At 53.7% G+C, this 7,747-nt stretch overlaps 1 long non-coding RNA gene across 1 annotated transcript in view; it reads left to right on the top strand.

Moving 5' to 3' along the window:
- Window positions 1–2,413, top strand: part of LOC113484319 — a 3,443-nt gene extending 1,030 nt beyond the window's left edge. The window contains exons 2-4 of the long non-coding RNA XR_003399201.1: window positions 1,699–1,707; window positions 1,793–1,797; window positions 2,404–2,413. This is a non-coding gene — a long non-coding RNA (uncharacterized LOC113484319). The remainder of the gene's footprint in view (window positions 1–1,698; window positions 1,708–1,792; window positions 1,798–2,403) is intronic.
- Window positions 2,414–7,747: the final 5,334 nt, after the last annotated feature.

Below are 7,747 nucleotides of genomic sequence, written 5' to 3'. Positions count from 1 at the left end.
GTGTGTGTGTGTGTGTGTGTATATGTGTGTGTGTGTGTGTATGTGTGTGTGTGTGTGTGTGTGTGGTGGTGGGGTGACAGGGTTGTGGTCCCTGCCCCAGACCCTGCCTCGGCTCTGACACACTCCCCGCGAGCAGGACCAGCAACAAGCTGGACTGGCCTGGCCAGAGCCTGTCATGCCCTCCCAGCGCCCCAGGACGGCGGCACCCACGTCCCCTCGGCGCCACGCATGGCACCTCGGGGGCCTCGTCTCCTTCCCAGCTGCAGTACTCTGTCCCACTCGTCTGAATTAGTTTCCGTGTGCCATTAGCCGGGTGTGCAGGGGAGGAGGGTGGCGGGCAAGATGCCATCACCCCAGTCAACTCCTCCAGCGGGTTTTACCCACCCACTCGAAAGAGCCGTGAGGGTTTGGGGTGGAAGGCACGAAAAAAAAGATGTTTTCTGAAATATTGGGTGTGGGGAGGTACTGGCAGGAGGCATTGCCAGCTATGGAGCATCCTTCCTCCTCACCCCTGAGGTTTTCGTGTGCTCCCTGGTGTTGGTGGTACCCCATCCCAGCTGGCCTGTGCTCTGAAAACTGCTTTGGTATTTTTTTTTATCCTGGCTGGGCTTTTGCCTGCGGTTCCTGGCTAAGGCGGTTTGTTGGAGGTGATGCTAATCCAGCCGAAACAGCGGGCCAGGGAGTATTTTTACCACCCAGCTGTCTGGGCATGTTTGGAGCTTGTTGGGTGACCTGATGGGGAGCCGTGCCAGCGCCCCGACTCGGCGTCTCCTCCAGCCCAGCCAGGCCAGGGTGGGAAATTGGTACATAAAAGCCTGAGGAAAGCAGAGCTGATGGGCCCCTTCCTCGCCCCCACCACCCCAGCAGTGGCTCACTGGTGCCCCAGCATGCCAGCCCTGCTGTTGTGTGAGCGTCACGCTGCTGCTGATGCACCAGAACGTGATAGCGAGGACGGTGCCAGGGATCAGGCACATGCCAAGGGTGTCAGTCACTCCCGCGGGAGCAGGGAACCACAAACATGCCAGAGAACACACATGCAGGGGACCACCCACCAGCCCTGGCTATGGCCCCCTACGCTGTGGGTGTCACGGCAGAGGAGGGGCACCTCCGCGGGGTCCTGCACATGCTCTGCTCCTGAAATAACCAATCAAGCACTCCTGCAGTGCAGGAATACGCCCAGGGATGTGCTTCCAGCTGTGTTGTGATGGATGCATGGGGAACAGCAATGCTACCACAGCATCTGCTGTGTCCTCCCACACCGCCTGGCACCCTTGGCCACCCAGGTTTAGCCATGGTTGTTGGGAGACTGCCCCTGTCCCTGGCTGGTTGGTGGCGTAGGGATGTGGGGACACATGGCCCCTCCAAAGCGGTCCCTCTCCTCCAACCTGGGGGAAGGAAGGCAAAGCCCATGCTGGGGGAGCAGAACAATTTTGGCTGCACTGTGTAGTCTCTGCCATGAAAGGACATGGTGGAAGAAAAGCCCTCCAGCCCCTGTTCTCAGCTCAGACCCCAGTCATTTTTCCCTTCTTTCCTTCCTTTCTTTGCACAAAGGATAAAAGCATCCTCCAGATGATGCAGGACTGGGGGTCAGGGCTCTGGGAGGTCTTGTATTGCTCCCGGTCCATTATATAATTAATTTGGGATAGGGCTGGAACAGTGGGCTGTCAGTTGGACACTCATGAGCCAGGCCACCTCCAGGAGCAGCACGTAATTGGGGTGATGAGCTGCAGAGCCAGGACCCTGGGGAGACCTTTCTGCTGCTTAAATACCCCCTGTTACAAAGCCCTGTCAGCCCCAGTTTGCCTTCTGGCCCCTGCCCTCCATTTGCTGGGAGAGCTTGGGGTTTCCCCGTTATTTAAATAAGCTTGATACTACTCCCCAGAGCCAAGCAAAATGGGTAGGATCCCTGAGTGGCAATTATTCGCCAGCCCTTGCCATGGCAGAGCTGTACCCCTTGGGGGCTGTGTCCCCTGCATGGGACTCTTGGCTCTGTCCCCAGACACATCCGTGGCAATCACGCTGAGACTGCCGTGCAAATTAACGTGGGTGAGTCAGCGGGGTGCTCTGGCGCTCCAGGCAGAGCCGGAGATGATACTCACTGGTGTGATGGTGATGACTGAGCCAGGTGATGGCTCTGCAGGGCATGGCAGGGATGGGGCTTCCTGGGAAGGGGGGAAGTAGGCTGACAACCTTTCAGGAAGATGTGGTGGAGGCACCTGTCCCTCGACAGGCACCTGTGGCACCCTAGGTGACGAGAGTGGATTGCCAAAAGCCATGGGATGGTGCTGGGGATGGTGCTGGCAACTGGCAATGACTCAGAGCTGGTGCCAGAAGGAGGAACGGGCAGCAGCTGGCTCCCGAGGAGGTGACTTGGCACAGGTAGGCCCTGACTTCCCGCTGAAGGATGTGCTGCTCCAGTCACCCACGGTCACACCGCAGCATGTGATGAACCTGCTTCTGCCTCTGGTTGCCCAGCACATCGCCTTCAGGGGACCCTGCGGACAGCTACAGGTTTCCCTTTCCCCTCTCTGAGGGCACGTGTCTCCCCAGAGCACTCGCTCCAGGCTTATTGTCCCCTCATGAGCAGTGCCAGGTTCTGTGACCTGTTGTTCACCCAGATACAACGTCCCACACAGCTGCGGGGCTCCACTGGCAAGACATCACGGCTCAGATCGGTACAGACCGCGGGCAGGGATGCCAGGAAGCTGCGAAACCAGTGTGGGCACAACACAGAGACCCTGGGGGACAGTGCCTGGGGGTACACTGCCCCTTGCTGTTGCCTACTGCTTTCCAGGCAGGGTGCTGTGCCCCACGGCACCCCAGCTGTGCAGGACACTCCTGCGTGCCCCCAGTGCTGTAGCAGCAGTGGAGGCAGTGCAGCTCTACTTGCTCCAGCTGCCTGTTTGTGTTGGGCCCTGGACAGGAGAGCCACGGCCGTCCAGGGCTGAGGATGCAAGGAGCCATAACCCACCTGGGAGCAACCTTTCAAAGCAAAACAGAGAAAATAAGGGGTCTTGTGCATCTCCCCTAGCATCCAGAAAACACGCAGCAGGCTTGAAACACTGAAAGCCAGCAGGAAACCACGGGAGCAATCGTTACTTAGAAAGCAGGCTTGGCTTTTATTCGACAGGTATCACAGGTTATTATTTGCTGATGATAAACAAGTGTTTAAAACACGGGAAATAGGTGCTGACGTCGTTTTGTTTTGCCAGCGCTTGCCAGCCCTTTGGCAGAGGAGGAAGAGGGTGAATCACCCCTTGCCTGCCCTGGGAAGCTGTTCCCAACCGCTCCCCATGTACATAGGCAAAGCCTCGGAAACCATTTGGGAGTGAAACTGGATCAGTGGGGTGACCTCATGCTGTGGAAGCTTCTTTCTTTTTCCCAAAAAATGGTGAGCAAAAACTTGTTCTGGTCTCAGTGGCAGACATGAGCTAAGCCCATTGTCTGTTTTCCCTCCTTGCTCCTTCCCCAGGAGCTGCCTGCTTTCCTGCCAACTCCTGCCTGCACCTTGATCGCAGCTTTGGGAAAATATATCCCAGCTGGTGCTTCTCCAGGTGCTCAGCTATCAGCAAAGACATGGTGTGTCTCCATTTACCTGGACAAATGCCCCCTTTGATGGGATTTGCTAGCCCACAATCACATCTGTAGCAACAGAAACACACCTTTGGTGAGGGTCCGCTCACAGCGGGAAGGGGATGAGCAGATTTTCATTAAGTAGGAGTTGCACTGTGTGCAATGCTGCAACTCTTTCACAACCCTGCAGCATGCTTTGATGTGGGCTCTTTGGGAGCCGCCTTGCAACCCAGCCGGCTGCACTAGGGCTGGGGCTCCCAAGCCCAGGTTTCTGAGCCCGGCTCAGCCACTAGCTCGTCCTATGGCTCCGGGCAATGGCTTGAAATTTATTCCATATTTCTTATCTGGAAATGAGCTATCAATATTACCTTTCCCTTGAAAAATAGTGCAGAGTGTGTTGTGATTTGCTAATTATTTATTCCTAGGGGGAAGGAAAAGGAAGAAGTGATGAACCGATGGTATGCAGTTGGGTCCAGGAGGGTGAGCCTGACCCCACAACCTCCCCACAGGTTTTGGGGTGTGCACCCCGAGGAACCCTGGCACAAGGCAGGAGCTCCCGCCTGGCAGTACGGGGTTTTGGGGCCAGGCGATGTATGTTCAGGCACGTCTGGAAGATGAAAGGGCTGATTCCTCTTTTGATCATGAAATTCTCATAAATGTTAATGGCAATTACTTCGAGGTCTAACAAGGGCAGAATTGCAGCCCCCAAGGGGAGGAAGGGGGTGAGGACCAACAAAGCTTTGTCTGGGAAATAAAAGGGCTTCAATTTACCTTGTCCCCCACCTGTGAGAGCAGGGTACCAGTGGCTCAGGGGCTGCCTAGCATTCCTGCAGACCATCCCAGGAAAGGGGGTCCCCAGGTGTCTCCCACCTTGCCCAGCACTGCTGGCACCTGCATGGACAGCCTTTAAGCACCACCTTAACTCTAGGCATCATTTTAACTCACAAATTTAATGCCTTCCTATTGTACAATTTGGATTGTCTTTTTCTTTGTGTTTTTCCCCCCCTATATCTTCCCTTCCTTTTTGCGTCTTTCAGGTTCCCACAGACTTCAAACTCACCTGCTCCAACTACTCGCCACCTCCCCCGGCTGAAACGTGACCTGAAGTTTCCAAGTATCGTTACCTTGGGCATATTTAATTATTTTATTCCCCTTTAGTTGCTAATTAGAAGCCAAGAGTAGAGGGGATGAATAATCCCCTGGGATGTTGAGTAGACACTTGCCTGAGCTTGCAAAGAAAACACCAACCCCCTTGGTATAAAGGCATGAAATAAAAGGATATGATATTTTCCTTGATGTCTTCATAGCCCTGCTCCTGAGATCCAGAGATCATGGTTGTTGATCCTGGGAATGATTCATGCAACGGCTCTTCCCATCCCCATCCAAACACATCTCCCATCCCATCCCAGGGATGTGTATGGGATGGGGGGAGAAACGCTGCTCTGGCTCAGACAGAAAACCTGGGATGGGGAAAGAGAAAAGCCCCTGCAGACAGCAGAGCTAGTTTGCTGCTGTTCAGGCAGCCTCAGTCTTCATCTTCAGAAGTATTTAGGTGTGTAGATGCAATTGTTCATCCCTCTGCACTCCCTCCAGCCATATTATCCTCTCCTCGAGGGCTGAGGATGGTTATTTTTGCCAACATTCTTCCAAACTTTATATCTGAGTTCTCCTCAGGGTTTAGCATCTTGCCACAGGAGACCAAGCAGGAGGATCCCTTGCCAGGCAGATTAGGACATTGTGAATTTTCGGCTAGATTTGAGGTCTTTGCCAAGAAACAGCTCCTGAGTGGGTGACGATCCTTGCACTTGTGTTGTCATGGCCAGCTTCTCCGTGTAACCTGCCTAGAAAGTCAACAATTGGTGCCAAGAATGTTTTGATTATATTATATTATATATAGTATATTATATTCATAGACTCATAGACTGTCTCGAGTTGGAAGGATCCCATAAGAATCATCGAGTCCAACTCCAATATGTTATATTATGATTTTTATATATATATATCTATATCTATATATATTTATATTCCCCTAGGAGCTAGAAAAGAGCAAACACTGGTCATAGAGCATGGCCTTGGCAAGGTTGTGCAGAGCAACTACAGGGTCATGCAGGAAGGCAGACAGTGATGATCTCTTGCTGGATATTGTGACCCCTGCTCAGGTGGCACAGTCAAGTCACCCCTCAAGTACAGCCACACCAACCCCAGCTGTGGCTGCACAGCAGCAATACCTGGGGGCTCAGTGAGGATTATATGGGATTTTCCCCCCTATAAAAGTGTGGAAAGGGAAGGGTCCCTGTTTCAAGCGCTGCTGGGTGGCTGCAATGTGAGCAGGGTGGTCACCAAACTCAGGACTGGATGCTGTACATGTAATATAGAAATGAAGGGAAACGATTTCAATTATAAGAGTTTCAGAGCTAGCAAATTGAATGAGGCAGCTGTAACAGGCAGCATAATTTAACCCTGTTGCAGACACACCAAACCCAATATCATAATTAGAGATGCAAAGTAATATTTACAGCCCAGATCATATATATTTAGTGAGAAGTTGGAATTTTCATCTGTTTGCGATTTTACCACCCTAAAAAGGTCCCTGAGCTCAGTTTTTTTTCCCCCATTTTGGGTTTGTAGAGCCTGGCAGAGTAATACTGGAAGGAGAGCCGGGGATTTTCCCTGGGAGGCAGCAGCATTTGCTGTGCTTGAGCAACAGCCGTTGCCTGCCTGGGTTCACGCTGGTGCTTTGCATTTGTTCTCTGGTACCCAAACCAGCACCCAGGAGGGGAGACCCACTGCAGAGTTGGCACCAAGACCCACACTCACCCAAAATGGATCCACAAAGGGGAAAAAAACAACTCCTCTTTAATATGCCACACGTGGTTGCTGCCTTGTTATTCACAAGTATAATGGCACATTGATAGAGCTGCCAGGAAAACTTGGTAAAAACAATTTTAAAAAGACAAAAAGGCAGTTGTCACATTTGGAGTCGCGTGATCCGACTCGAGCACTGCCTTTGAGAGCCCTCCTTCGCATGCAGGGCATGGATGCTGCTGCCGGCCAGGGCTTGGCTGATGCACAAATAGGGAAGTGCCTGTCAGCTTTCCTAGAAATAAATGAACTTTTGCCTCAATCCAGTGGCCACCGCAGGGAAGGACGGTTGTTCCAGTGCATCTTTTTCCAAACCTGCCTCTTGCTGGGATGGGGGGTGATAACGTGCCAGTGGATGGCAGGTGCCAGATTTGGGCACTGGTTGGAGAGCGCCGTGTATTCGCGGCACCTGTGAAGGTTATCATGTCAAAATTCTTAATACTCAAAATAATGTAAGAATTTCTAAAATCATGACCTTGAGCCAGGTTTACCTATCCAGCCTGTGGGCAGGCAGGGGGCAGTCACTGTGAGGAGAGGGGACCCTGGAGACCCGTAAGGGTCTGGGTACCAAAATCTACACTGGGATGGGGACGGGCATCAGCAGTTACGCTGCAGCTCGGTGGGGGTTTGCGCTCTGACCCCTGCCTTTCCAACCTCCTCCCGGCACCCTGACAGCTGGGTTTTGTACAAACTGATGCATAAGCCCATAAAACAGCAGCCCCGATGCTTTGAGGCCGCTTTTTCCCGGGCAGGACGGATCGTTTTAACACCGGGTTTGGTTTCATTGGCTTGCTGCTTCTCGATTCCTGCTATTCTCGGGTTACAGCTGAGTGCCGGGCTCGGTGAAGCGTGAGTAATGGGGAGCGTGGCGGCTGGTGGGGCAGCGAGGTGTGAGCCTGAGGACAGTGAGGGGCTGCTCGGCCCAAACTGGGTGCTGACCCCGCAAGGTTGCCGGGGCTGGGTGATGGTGTGGGTGTCGGGGACCTGCAGCCGCTTGGTGGCCCACAGCCTCTGTCCTCCCGCCCCCAGGTTTCTCCCCCTGCCCCCTTGCCCCTCCCACTGCCCCCTCAGTACTTCCAGTCTTTCCCTCGATCTCTGCAAAAGTCCCCCCTAGTCGCACACCTTCCAGTTGCCCCCCAGCTCTCCTAACTGCTCCCTGCACACCAAACTGCCCCCCAGCTCTCCTGACCTCTGCATTTGCACCCCAGTCCCACAAACCAGCTGCCCCCCGGTACCTGCAGTCACCCATCTCCCCTGATCTCTGCCCCCATTTCCCCCTAGCCCCCCCAGTCCCACACCCCACTCCCCCAGC

The sequence above is a fragment of the Athene cunicularia genome, assembly GCF_003259725.1.
Source record: "Athene cunicularia isolate RWA chromosome 11 unlocalized genomic scaffold, athCun1 chr11_part1, whole genome shotgun sequence".
Classification (NCBI taxonomy): domain Eukaryota; kingdom Metazoa; phylum Chordata; class Aves; order Strigiformes; family Strigidae; genus Athene; species Athene cunicularia.
The sequence above is the reverse complement of the archived record's forward strand: the minus strand, read 5'-3'. Positions and strand labels throughout refer to the sequence as shown.